The 13083-nt window shown below is 37.3% G+C and overlaps 1 non-coding gene across 1 annotated transcript; it reads right to left on the bottom strand.

Annotated features, from left to right (window-relative positions):
- Nucleotides 1-2437: 2437 nt before the first annotated feature.
- On the bottom strand, nt 2438-2544 carry LOC141722593 (small nucleolar RNA R71). The gene has a single exon (XR_012575604.1). It is a non-coding gene; the product is annotated as a small nucleolar RNA R71 (small nucleolar RNA).
- Nucleotides 2545-13083: the final 10539 nt, after the last annotated feature.

Here is a 13083-nt window from a genome sequence, read left to right as displayed (position 1 = left end):
ATTATTCAAAAAATCAATTATTCAAAATAATTGAACCTAAAATATATTTTTAAATAATTATTTGGGAAAATCAGAATTAAAAACGATTTTCCATATTTTTGGAAATTAAAATGAATTTATAATGAATTATCGAAAATAAATTGTTTAATTATAATGAATTTTTAAACGTTTGGTTCGTTTTTCAGCTGGAATCAATTCCAAATTACTTCCTCTTTTTGATTCAGGCCAAAACTAGCCGGAATAACCCCTGAATCATCTTCTCCAATCAAATCAAACTCAACTCCGGCCAAACATCGATTTTCTTCGTTTGTACATGAAAGTTCGATTTTAATAACTCAAATCAAAGCTTGAAACCTCTATAATCTAAGCCCTAACATCTAACATACGAAAAATCCTTCAAACTCAAAAACGTATAAATCAAAAATTCACATAAACCCTAATAATCGAATTATCAAATACAACTATCGTTTGATGAATTAACTGACATAAATCGATTGTAAACTATCATATAAAGCTATTCAAATCATCAATTTCATCAAATAACCCTAGAATCAAAATCCCCTAATTCGAACATAAACCCTAAAAATTAAAATCGAAAAATAACAGATTAAAACATGAAATTGATGCTAGAAATTAAAAGAACAGATCAAGAGGATCGATTTGAGTACTCACACGACTGTATTTGATACCGGAGATCAAAATCACCGATTGATTCTACGACCCGATTCTGAAAACCCGACCCGGAAAATAGAGAATTTTTGTATTTTTCGGAATTTTTAATGATTTTATTATAATTAATTAATAAAAATTAGGCTATTTATAGTAAGTAAAATAATACTACTAATTAAAATTAAGGCCCTAATTATACATCTAATAATATTAATTGGCCCTTAATTAATAATTTTTGAGTATTAATTTTTAAATTTTAATTATTAAATATATACAATATATATGCCAAAATTTCCCAAAAATTGTGAATAATTTAAAAATACAAAGAAATGGAATTGAAAGTCCCATAATTTTATTAAAATAAAAATATGATTTTTGTGGGGTTTTTGATACCCGAAGGGGCCTGGAAAAGTCATTTTTCACGAAATGAGAAAATTTCTAAAATAATCGGATGTTCAGAATAACGATATGGTACAAGCCATACTAGTCAAAATAAGGCCAATTATTTTATTTGAAATATCAGCTATTAAAACAAAGTTCAGGTCGGATAAATTTTGATACGAACACTTTTAACACAAAATAAAATATTCGATATATACCCGTAAAATACCCTGACGTTACAGAGCACACATAGCACATAACAGCTAGGGTTTTATGACTAAATACACTTAATGACATATGTTAGGTCACACACACTGTAGAGGGGGGTGAATACAGTGTATAGCACAATCAAATCGAATTCTAATAACACAAGTAACAGAAAACAAACTTTATTCAAAGCAATAAACTCTGTTACAGTATGGAACTGTCCTCTCTCAGTGATGAACAAATATCACGAGAGCTGCTAGGGTTACAATGAATAATATTCTCGATAATGATAATACTTATCGTGTAAACCCTATGTCTGTGTTTATATACTACACAGTTACAAGATAATCACTAATTGATATGGAATATAATTCTGCTTCCTAAAATATATCAATCAGATATCTTTTCTTCCAAGTATTCTATTCTTCATAATTAGCCTGAGTCTCTGTGGGAACGAACTAGAAAGTATTCTATATTACTTGCGTGAATATTAGCGCGTGTTTTCGCCCTAACAAGTTTTTGGCGCCGCTGCCGGGGACTCGGCGTATTTGTTTAGTTTATGTACTTACCATCATTGGTCGTTAGGACTCAGTGATTAAGACGTATTTGTTACTTATTGTTTCTGGTTGTGTTTCAGGTACTTTAGCGAGCGTTTATGCAAACTCGTTCTCGTACTCGCAAGAGGACTTTAGATACAGCTGAGGAGACAGACGAAGTTCTTGATATTCCGGAGAAGATAGATTTTGAAGATTCAGATTCAGAAAGTGAGCAGAAAGAACCAGTAATCATGGGTGATCATATTGTTCCGGCCGATCCAGCTCTTATGGACTTTTCTCGGCCTAAAATTGATGACATTCAGTCAAACATTCTTCATCCGGCTATTCAAGCTAACACCTTTGAAATCAAGCCGGGCACTATTCCGATGGTGTAGAATTCTGTTTCTTTTGGAGGAGCTGCGACTGAAGACCCCAACATGCACATAAGGAATTTTGTCGAGATCTGCAGTACTTTCAAATATAATGGTGTGACTGATGAGGCTATCAAGCTGAGGCTTTTCCCATTCTCACTGAGGGATAAAGCTAAGGACTGGTTACATTCTGAACCAGCTGGGTCCATCACTACTTGGCAAGATCTTGTGCAAAAGTTTCTGGTGAAGTTTTATCCAATGGCAAAGACTGCTGCTATGAGGAGTGCTCTTACTCAGTTCGCGCAGCAACCTACAGAATCTATGTACGAAGCTTGGGAACGCTACAAGGAAATGCTGAGAAAGTGTCCACATCATGGAATGCCCGATTGGATGGTGATCACTGGTTTCTATATTGGTTTGGGGGCCCAATCTCAGCCCATGCTCGATACAGCAGCTGGAGGCGCCTTGTGGGCCAAAAGCTATACTGAGGCTTATAATCTTATTGAGACTATGGCTGCAAATGAGCATCAAAACCCAACTCAGAGGATGATGCCTGGGTAGGTAGCAGGTATTCTGGAAGTCGATGCAGCCACCGCTATTGCAGCACAGCTCCAAGCGCTATCTATGAAGGTCGATTCTCTAGCTACCTATGAAGTCAATCAAATAGCTATGGACTGTGAGCTTTGTGCAGGTTCTCATGCTACGGATCAGTGTTCTCTTGTCAATGAATCTGTTCAGTATGTGAACAATTATCAGCGACAACAGCAGCCTGTGCTAGCTACTTATCATCCTAATAACAGAAATCATCGAAATTTCAGCTGGGGTAATAATCAGAATGCTATTCAGCCACCATATCAGCAAGGTGTGAGTAAACAGTTCAATCCACCTGGATTCCACCAACCACAGCAGTATGCTCAAAGGCAATCATATCCTCAATAGGGAAGTGCAGCTGCACCCACTAGTGCTGATTTTGAGGAACTTAAGCTGTTGTGCAAGAGTCAGACGGTTTCTATCAAGACCTTGGAAAATCAAATCGGTCAAATAGCTAATGTAATGCTCAATCGTCAACCTGGAACACTTCCCAGTGACACGGAAGTATCAGGCAGGAAGGAAGCTAAAGAGCAAGTCAAGGCTATTACCTTAAGGTCTGGGAAAGTTGCTGATGCTGAAAAGGCAAAAGAAGGAGAAGCTGAAGTTGGAGATGAAGAAGCTAAGCAAAAGGAGAAAGCGGCGGAACCAAGGAAGACTACTGTTGAACACACTCTGCCTGAGGGTAATATAGGGGATAAATATCTCTATCCTCCACCACCTTTCCCTAAGAGATTGCAACAACAAAAGCTGGATAAGCAGTTCGGTAAGTTTCTGGAGGTGTTCAAGCAACTTCACATCAATATACCTTTCGCTGAGGCTCTGGAGCAAATGCCTAGTTATGCGAAGTTTATGAAGAGTATTCTTTCAAGGAAGGTGAAACTGGATGACCTTGAGACCGTTGCTCTAACGGAAGAATGCAGCGCTGTGCTGCAGCAAAAGTTACCTCCAAAGCTTAAAGATCCAGGTAGCTTCACCATTCCTTGCACCATTGGCAAGTTGTCATTTGACAAGTGCCTTTGTGATTTGGGAGCAAGCATCAAATCTGATGCCGTTGTCGATCTTTAAAAAATTGGATTTGCCTGATCCAAAACCCACCTACATGTCTCTATAATTGGCTGATCATTCTATTACTTACCCAAGGGGCATAGTGGAGGATGTGCTAGTCAAGGTGGATAAGCTCTTCTTTCCTGCAGACTTTGTTATTCTGGATTTCGAGGAAGATAAGAAGATTCCCATAATCTTGGGAAGACCTTTCTTGGATACTGGCCGTACCTTGATAGATGTGCAGAAAGGTGAACTTACTATGCGGGTGCAGGATCAGGATGTGACCTTCAATGTATTCAAAGCAATGAAATTCCCTACAGAAGATGAGGAGTGCTTAAAAGTGGATGTGATTGATTCTGCGATTACTTCAGAACTCGATCATATTCTAATGTCTGATGCATTAGAAAAGGCCTTAGTGGGGGATTTCGACAGTGATGATGAAGATGGCAACGAGCAATTACAATATCTTAATGCTTCTCCCTGGAGGCGAAAGCTGGACATGCCGTTTGAATCTCTTGGTACTTCTGACCTCAAGAATGCTGAAGGAAAGCTCAAACCATCAATTGAGGAAGCACCTACCTTGGAGCCTAAGCCATTACCTGAACATTTGAGATATGCTTTTTTAGGTGATGCATCTACTTTACCTGTTATTATTGCATCTGACCTTTCAGGTAATGATGAGGACAAGCTCTTAAGGATTTTGAGAGAATTCAAATCAGCTATTGGATGGACCATAGCAGACATAAAAGGGATCAGCCCTTCATATTACATGCATAAGATTCTGCTAGAGGAGGGTAGTAAGCCAATTGTTGAGCAACAGCACAGACTTAATCCTATCATGAAGGAGGTGGTGAAGAAAGAAATTCTGAAATGGCTGGATGCAGGCATCATTTATCCTATTTCTGATAGTTCTTGGGTGAGCCCCGTGAAATGTGTGCCTAAGAAAGGAGGTATCACGGTGGTAGCAAATGAGAAGAATGAGCTCATTCCCACTCGAACAGTTACAGGATGGAGAGTATGCATGGAGTACCGAAAGTTGAACAAGGCCACGAGGAAGGATCACTTCCCTCTTCCATTTATTGATCAGATGCTTGATAGGTTGGCTGGTCATGAGTATTATTGTCTTCTGGATGGTTACTACGGGTATAATCAGATTTGTATTGCACCAGAGGATCAAGAAAAAACTACCTTCACTTGTCCATTTGGCACGTTTGCTTTTCGCAGAGTTTCGTTTGGGTTATGTGGCGCACCGACCACTTTTCAGAGATGTATGATGGCTATATTCTCTGACATGATTGGAAATAACATTGAGGTGTTCATGGACGACTTCTCCGTCTTTGGACATTCGTATAATGAATGTTTGAATAATCTTCGTGCCGTGCTCAAAAGGTGTGTGGAAACTAATTTGGTGCTCAATTGGGAAAAATGTCATTTTATGGTGCGTGAAGGCATAATTCTTGGGCATAAGGTCTCTAGAAAGGGTCTTGAGGTGGATAAAGCCAAGGTGGGAGTCATTGAAAATCTTCCACCACCTATTTCTGTGAAAGGAATCCGTAGTTTTCTTGGTCATGCGGGTTTTTATCAGCGGTTCATCAAGGACTTTTCGAAGATATCTAAGCCGTTGTGCAACTTGCTTGAGAAAGATGTATCTTTCAAATTTGATGATGAATGTTTGACGGCATTCGAGACTCTTAAGAAGAGTTTAATCACTGCGCCAATTATTACAGCACCGGATTGTACAGAGCCTTTTGAGATGATGTGTGATGCGAGTGATTATGTGGTAGGCGCAGTTCTTGGGCAGCGCAAGAATAATCTCTTTCATGTGGTCTACTATGCTAGCAAGACCTTAAATGGGGCCCAAATGAACTACACCACTACTGAGAAGGAGCTCTTGGCTATAGTCTTTGGTTTCGAGAAATTTTGATCTTATCTGCTTGGGACAAAAGTGACAGTATTCACTGATCATGCGGCCATTCGCTATTTGGTTTCCAAGATGGATTCGAAGCCGAGACTCATTCGTTGGGTGCTTTTACTACAAGAATTTGAGTTGGAGATCAAGGATCAGAAAGGTACTGAGAATCAAGTAGCTGACCATCTCTCTAGATTGGAGAATCCCGAGTCTACTTCACAGGATAAGACATTGATCAACGAATCTTTTCCGGATGAGCAGTTGTTCGCAGTTCAGGAGGAAGAGCCATGGTTTGCAGATATTATAAACTATCTTGTCAGCAATATTTTGCCTCCTAATTTGACTTCAGCTTAAAAGAAGAAGTTTCTGCATGAGGTGAAGTGGTATATGTGGGATGAACCATACTTGTTTAGACAGGGAGCTGACCAGATCATCAAGAGATGTATCCCGTTCTATGAGACGGAGGGGATATTACGAGACTGCCACTCCACAGTTTATGGTGGACACTATGGTGGTGAGAAGACGACAGCTCGTATTCTGCAAGCAGGTTTTTTCTGGCCTACTTTGTTTAAGGATGCTCATCAGTTTATTTTAAGGTGTGATCGTTGCCAAAGAGTGGGAAATTTGACGAGAAAGGATGAGATGCCGTTAAATGTGATGCTTGAAGTCGAGGTCTTTGATGTTTGGGGAATCGATTTCATGGGGCCTTTTGTCTCGTCCTGCAACAATCAGTACATCTTGCTGGCAGTCGATTATGTCTCAAAATGGGTAGAAGTCAAAGCTCTACCGATAAATGTGAAAGGAATATATCCTAAGTCCAATCATGTATAAGGATTTAGGAATAACTTTTATGTAATCTGTTTTGATTTCATTGATATTAATAAAGACTTGTTTTGTTTTTATTACGGGCTTTATCTATTTAAGTGTTTAAATAAGATATACCATAGTTTAGAGTAAAGCTTTTTATGGATTATGATGAGATCATAATAGTGAGACCTAAAAAGATGATAACTCTAAACTTAAATAGTTCCTGGTCATAGGATTACTAACTGGTAATTAATAATCCGCAAAGATCGGTACATACTATGCTTGCTTCATTATGAAGGATGTCTGTTCTCATAGACATTTGTGTGATGACACTATAGCTAGTATGTAGGTGCTTATTATAGAATAAGTTCACTGAACATGACTCGCCTAGCTGAACAACTGATGGAGTTCACTCACGTGTCAGCAGTTGTTCGCTTAGTGATAGTTGTACAAGTATCCTTAGACTTGAGGTCATCATAGTCATCTTGTGTACACTGAACTATGCTTTGGTTTAGTTCTTAGTCTCCAGGGACAATTATTAGGGCTCTTCTGGGTATAGGAATTTGTACACGAAGATAGTGTATGATCAATAAAGGATCTACCCCTTCCAGTGAAGGAAGCGAATGTTCAAGGCTGATCCACTTATGCTAGTTCAGGAATCTCTGGCCAGAGTAAATGAAATTAGAAAGGAGTTTCTAATTTGCATAGAACTACGCATAGTAAATGGTAAGCAAGTGATTGAATTAGATAGGCTTGACACGAGATCCATGCCTTGTATTTAATCGGGACATTGTAGGGTAGAAGGAGTTTATTGTACGGTAACTATTCACTGACAGGTTCTTGGTATTCTAAGCAGTGAATTCATATTATCCGGATAGTCGCGATATGTTGAGAAACATCACTCACGATGTAGAATAAATGTGATTAATTAATTAATCATATTTAATAAATTAGAGAATTTATATAAATAATGATAAAATAGTTTTATTATTATTTATTTCTACTACCGGCTTAATATTGAACCTACAAGGTCACACCATAAAAAGAGAATGATTTAATGGTGGAGGAATTAATTAATAATGGCTAATAATTATTTATTTATGAAATAAATAATTAATTGGCAAATTTAATAATTGATTAAATGAGATTTAATTGATTATAAATTAATTAAGAAAAGTTCTTAATATTATTAATTAAAGGATTTAATTTTTGGAAATTAAATCAAGAGAGAGAATTATTTCTAAAGTGTTTAGAAAAAGGATTAATGATTAAAAGGTGTTTTAATGATTAATGAGAATAATAAATGGGATAATAATAATAATATTTATGAGAAAATTTTAGCTGAAAATTTTGCCAATAAATACACTATTATAGACCCTAATTTTATTCTAACCCACATCAAACCCGAAAACCCAAAAAGTTTGGAAAACCCAATTCTCTCCACCTCCTTCCTCCTCCTTAACATCGTTTTCTTGGTGGATACCGGTGGAGTGCTTCACACTTGAGGAGCAACTGCTAAGGATGTCTGATCGTTGTCTCCGAATTATTTTAAAAGGTTAGATTCGATCCCTCGAATTTTTATTCACGATTTATATGCTTTTATTTGGATTTTGTATGTGTAAAAGTGTTTTTCCACGCCCCGCTGCGTTTAAAAATCCAACAATGGTATCAGAGCATAGGTTGTATGCATATAGATCTGTGGTAAAAATTTCAGAATTTTATATGCTTGTATGAATTAATTATGATTTTTACAAGTTATATCATGGTTTAATTTTGTCTGATGAGAAATCGTTTCTTAGAATAATTTTGAATGTTGATCTGGGTTCTACAAGTGTTGTAGATCGTCTGGGTATTTTTTTCATAATTTTATGATGTATAGATTTTTTACTATGAATTTTTGAAGTTCTTGTAATTAATATTCGTTATTAAATAAATCATATATATATATATAAATTGTTAGTTTGTATGTATATATCTGTGCTGTTGCTGTACTGTGATACACGGAAAGAAAGGGTACGGCTGTCAGGTATGTCAGGCACGGAGTTCGAGACAGAAAAGCAGGCGGCGGCTGCTGAAAAAAAAAATATAGGGGTGTAACGCATTCCGGGAATGCGTTACACACCTGTGGCGCATTCACGGAATGCGTTACACCCTTGTAACGCAGTACCGGAATGCGTTACAGGGCTTGTAACGCGTTCCTGTAATGCGTTACAGCCCGTCTGTTGATTTTAAAATTGATTTTCTGGGAGTTTCGTAACTCCGTTTTAGGCGTGCAATATACCGTTGGATTCGTTGGATTCGTTTTTTCGAGACGGATCTAATGGAGTGATCAATTTTAGTTTATATAGAAGTTTTGAACTATTTATATTTCCATGAAGTGTTTTAAAGCTGTTTTTGACTGTTTTTTAATTGCTTTTAAATGCTTCATGTGATACATAGAGATGTATAATGCTTAGACTAATGTGCTAGATGATGTAACATGTCTACCTTGATGTTTATTCATGTTTATATATGTGATATATGCTTAGTTTATCATGCGATGATAGATTTAGGTGAACTTAAATGAACATAAGGCGTTTGTTAGACAACTTAGTATAGTGAAATTGTTTCATAACCTTAAGAATAATATTATGAATACAATCATGAGATTCTTGTGTTTGTGAAACACGTAATTGAATATGAATTTTCGATATGAGAGAAAGGATGATTCTGTCAACAACAGATTTCTATCTGTAAGAAAGGGTTATTAAGTGACGCCTCTTGACAATGCTCCACCCGATTTGGGAATCATCTGATTATTGATTGTTGATTTGAAATATTTAATTTAAAAGGAAGAATCTCTTTATAATATGATTATGATTGTAACGTAATATAATCCCTCTAAAATTAAATAATATCAAGTAGTAATTGGCCAATGACACAACGGGCTTGTGTCGGTCATAGCCTTCCAACATGATAGAAAAGTAGTTCTTATTTTTGAATCATTGTCGGTTCGTGCTACAGCCGAGGGCTTTGATTTCGAAATAAGAAATACTTGTCTATTACATAGAGATGTGTACATTGAATAAGAATCTAAAGGTCGGTACGTGCTACAGCCGTGGGCCTTTGGGGACTGATTCAACTGTACGGAATGTTGGGTTAGACTTGACTTAGAATATTGAGTTTGTCGTGCTACAGCCGAGACTCAATTATTCAAGAGGCTAAAGTTTGATTAGGGAATAACATGAGATGTAATTGACAAGAGTTGTCTACCTATTGAACATTGCATGGCGGTTCGTGCTACAGCCGGGGTTGTGTAATGGAATGTAGGATCCCTATTCCCACTAGCATTATGAATGCTTAATTTTTCATGTAGGGGGTTGAATAAATTAGGAAAACTAGTGGGAGCCACTTATGAATAAAGACCCGATTCATATAGTATTTTGAAATGAAATCGAATATTTGCTAAGTGTTGTTATGTGTTTATCATTTACAGATTTACTTTGTACGTTATGTCTTCTGCACTATCACTTAGGAGCATACTGGATGCTCACAAATTGACTGGTCCTAATTATGCTGACTGGCTTCGAAACTTGAGAATTGTTCTCAGGATTGAGAAGCTGGAATACGTGATTGACTCACCTAAGCCTACTGAACCTGCTAGTGATGCACATAATGATGAACATGTTGTGTATCGTAAGTGGTTAGATGATGTAAATGTTGCTCAATACATCATGCTAGCTTCCATGAACATTGAGCTAAAGAAGCAACATGAGCATATGGATGCTCACACTATCCTCATGCATCTACAAGAGTTGTATGATGTGGCGGGGAGGACAGCTCGATATGAGATATCGAAGGAGCTGTTCGGTTGTAGGATGTCTGAGGGATCATCTGTGAATGACCATGTACTTAAGATGATCAATTTGATTGAACGTCTTGGATAACTTGGTTTTGCCATGGATGGGGAGCTGAGCCAAGACTTGGTCTTGCAATCGCTTCCGAGTTCGTTCTCGCAGTTTGTTGTGAACTTTCACATGAATAAGTTCGATGTCAGCCTGCTTGAACTCCACAACATGTTGAAGACTGCGGAATCGAATTTTCCCCCTAAGAAGAGTTCTGTTCTTCTAATTGGTGAAGGTTCCAATCCTAAGAAAAGGAAGAGGAACTCTTCCAAGAAGAAGAAAGTAGGTGAAGAAAAGCCGGTTCCACCAAAAGCTGAAGACCCCAAGAGCAAAGTTGTTTGCTTTCACTGTAACAAGGTGGGGCACTGGAAGAGGAACTGCAAGGTTTACCTTGCAGAATTGAAGAAGAAGAAGGGTAGTGAGACTATCGCTTCTGATTCAGGTATGTTCATGATAGAAGTGAATATGTCATTAAATCAAATTTCTACTTGGGTATTAGATACCGCCTATGGTTCTCAAATCTGCAATTTGTTGCAGGGACCAAGGAGGAGTAGGACTCTTGAGGAAGATGAGGTGATTCTACTGATGGGAAATGGAGCAAGAGTTGCTGCTGAAGATGTAGAATCATTTCATTTACATATGCCTACGGGCAAGACTATTGTTTGAAATAATTGTTATTTTGTTCCCTCGATTGTGAGGAATATTATTCCCATGTTAGACTTGGCTGGATTTTCATTTATTATTGAGAATAATGAATGTTCTATTCTTAGAGATAATATTCTTTATGGACGTGGTACTTTAAATAATGGTCTGTTTATATGTGACATAATTTACTTCAGATTGAACAAACTAATAAAAGAAAAGAGATGATGAAAATCTCACTTTATAGTGGCAATGCAGTCTCCATTTAGTAGATATGGAGAGAGGACTGCAAATTTGCTAGGAATGGTACACACAGATGTATGTGGACCAATGTCTACGCAAGACATGGGTGGATTTTCATACTTCATTACTTTCATAGATGATAGATCTAGATTCGGATATGTGTTTGATGAAACACAAGTCTGAAGCCTTTGAAAAGTTTAAAGAGTATAAGTATGAAGTGGAGAAACAACCAAACATAGTATTATAACTCTTCGATCAGATCGAGGTGGTGAATACTTTAATGGAGTATTTCTAGATTATCTCAAAGTAAATGGTATAGTCTCCCAGTGGACTCCTCCAGATTGGTATCTGAAAGGAGAAATCAAACTTTGTTAGACATAGTTCGGTCCATGATGAGCTATGCAAATCTTCCAGTATTCCTATGGGGTTATGCATTGGAAATCTTAGCATATTTACTGAATAAGGTGCTTTCCAAATCTGTTCCTCAAACTCCGTATGAGATATGGAAAGAAAGGAAACCGAGTCTTAAACACGTTAAGATTTGGGGATGTCCAGCTTATGTCAAGTAAGTTGACCCAAATAAGCTGGAATATCGATCCGTAAAATGTAGTTTTGTGGGATATCCTAAAGAGACTTTAGGGTATTACTTTTACACCGATCATCGGGTGTTTGTATCCAGACATGCTACCTTCTTGGAAAAGGAGTTTATCCTTGAAGGAAACAGTGGGAGCAAAATTGAACTTGATGAAGTTGAAGAAGCACAAACTACTACGGATCAAGTAGAAACACCTGTTTTGACTGAACAACCTTTGTGGAACAGCCCATTCATAGATCAGGGAGAGTGTCTCCCTAACCTGAGAGGTATTATGGCCTTGTCATTGAGAATGACAATGAGTTGTCGATCATTGATGATGACGACCCTGTGACCTATAATGAGGCTATGAGTAGTGTTGACTCAGAGAAATGGCATAGTGCCATGAAATCCGGAATGAAATATATGTATACGGGATACAAAAGAATGATTAGAGCAGATGGCCAGGTGGAGACCTTTAAGGCCAGGCTTGTGGCAAAAGAATTCAAACAAAGGCAATGGATTGACTTTGGTGAAACCTTTTACATGTAGCCCTGTTAAAATCAGTTCGGATTTTGCTTGCGAATGCTGCTTACTACGACTATGAGATCTGGCAATTAGCCAGATGGTTTTCTTTCCAAGAGAAATGAAAACCTAGTGTGTAAGCTGCTGCGAACCATATGTGGTTTAAAGCAGGCTTCTCGAAAGATGGAACATTCGTTTTGATGAGACAATCAAAGAGTTTAATTTTATCAAAAACGAAGATGAACCATGCGTCTACAAAAGGGTTAGTGGGAGCGCGGTAACATTTCTTGTATTGTATTGAATTAGAGTTGACACACATAACAACATAGCAGACCCACTCACAAAGCTACTTTTTGAAAGTCATTTTGATCGTCATAAAGATGAGATGGGTATTAGATACCAGAGTGATTGGCTTTAGTACAAGTGGGAGATTGAAAGGAATATGTACTAAGTCCAATCATGTATAAGGATTTAGGAATAACTTTTATGTAATCTGTTTTGATTTCATTGATATTAATAAAGACTTGTTTTGTTTTTATTACGGGCTTTATCTATTTAAGTGTTTAAATAAGATATACCATAGTTTAGAGTAAATCTTTTTATGGATTATGATGAGATCATAATAGTGAGACCTAAAAAGATGATAACTCTAAACTTAAATAGTTCCTGGTCATAGGATTACTAACTGGTAATTAATAATCCG

This window comes from Apium graveolens, chromosome 4, assembly GCF_009905375.1.
Source record: "Apium graveolens cultivar Ventura chromosome 4, ASM990537v1, whole genome shotgun sequence".
Classification (NCBI taxonomy): Eukaryota; Viridiplantae; Streptophyta; class Magnoliopsida; order Apiales; family Apiaceae; genus Apium; species Apium graveolens.
This window is presented reverse-complemented; position numbering and strand designations above follow the sequence as displayed.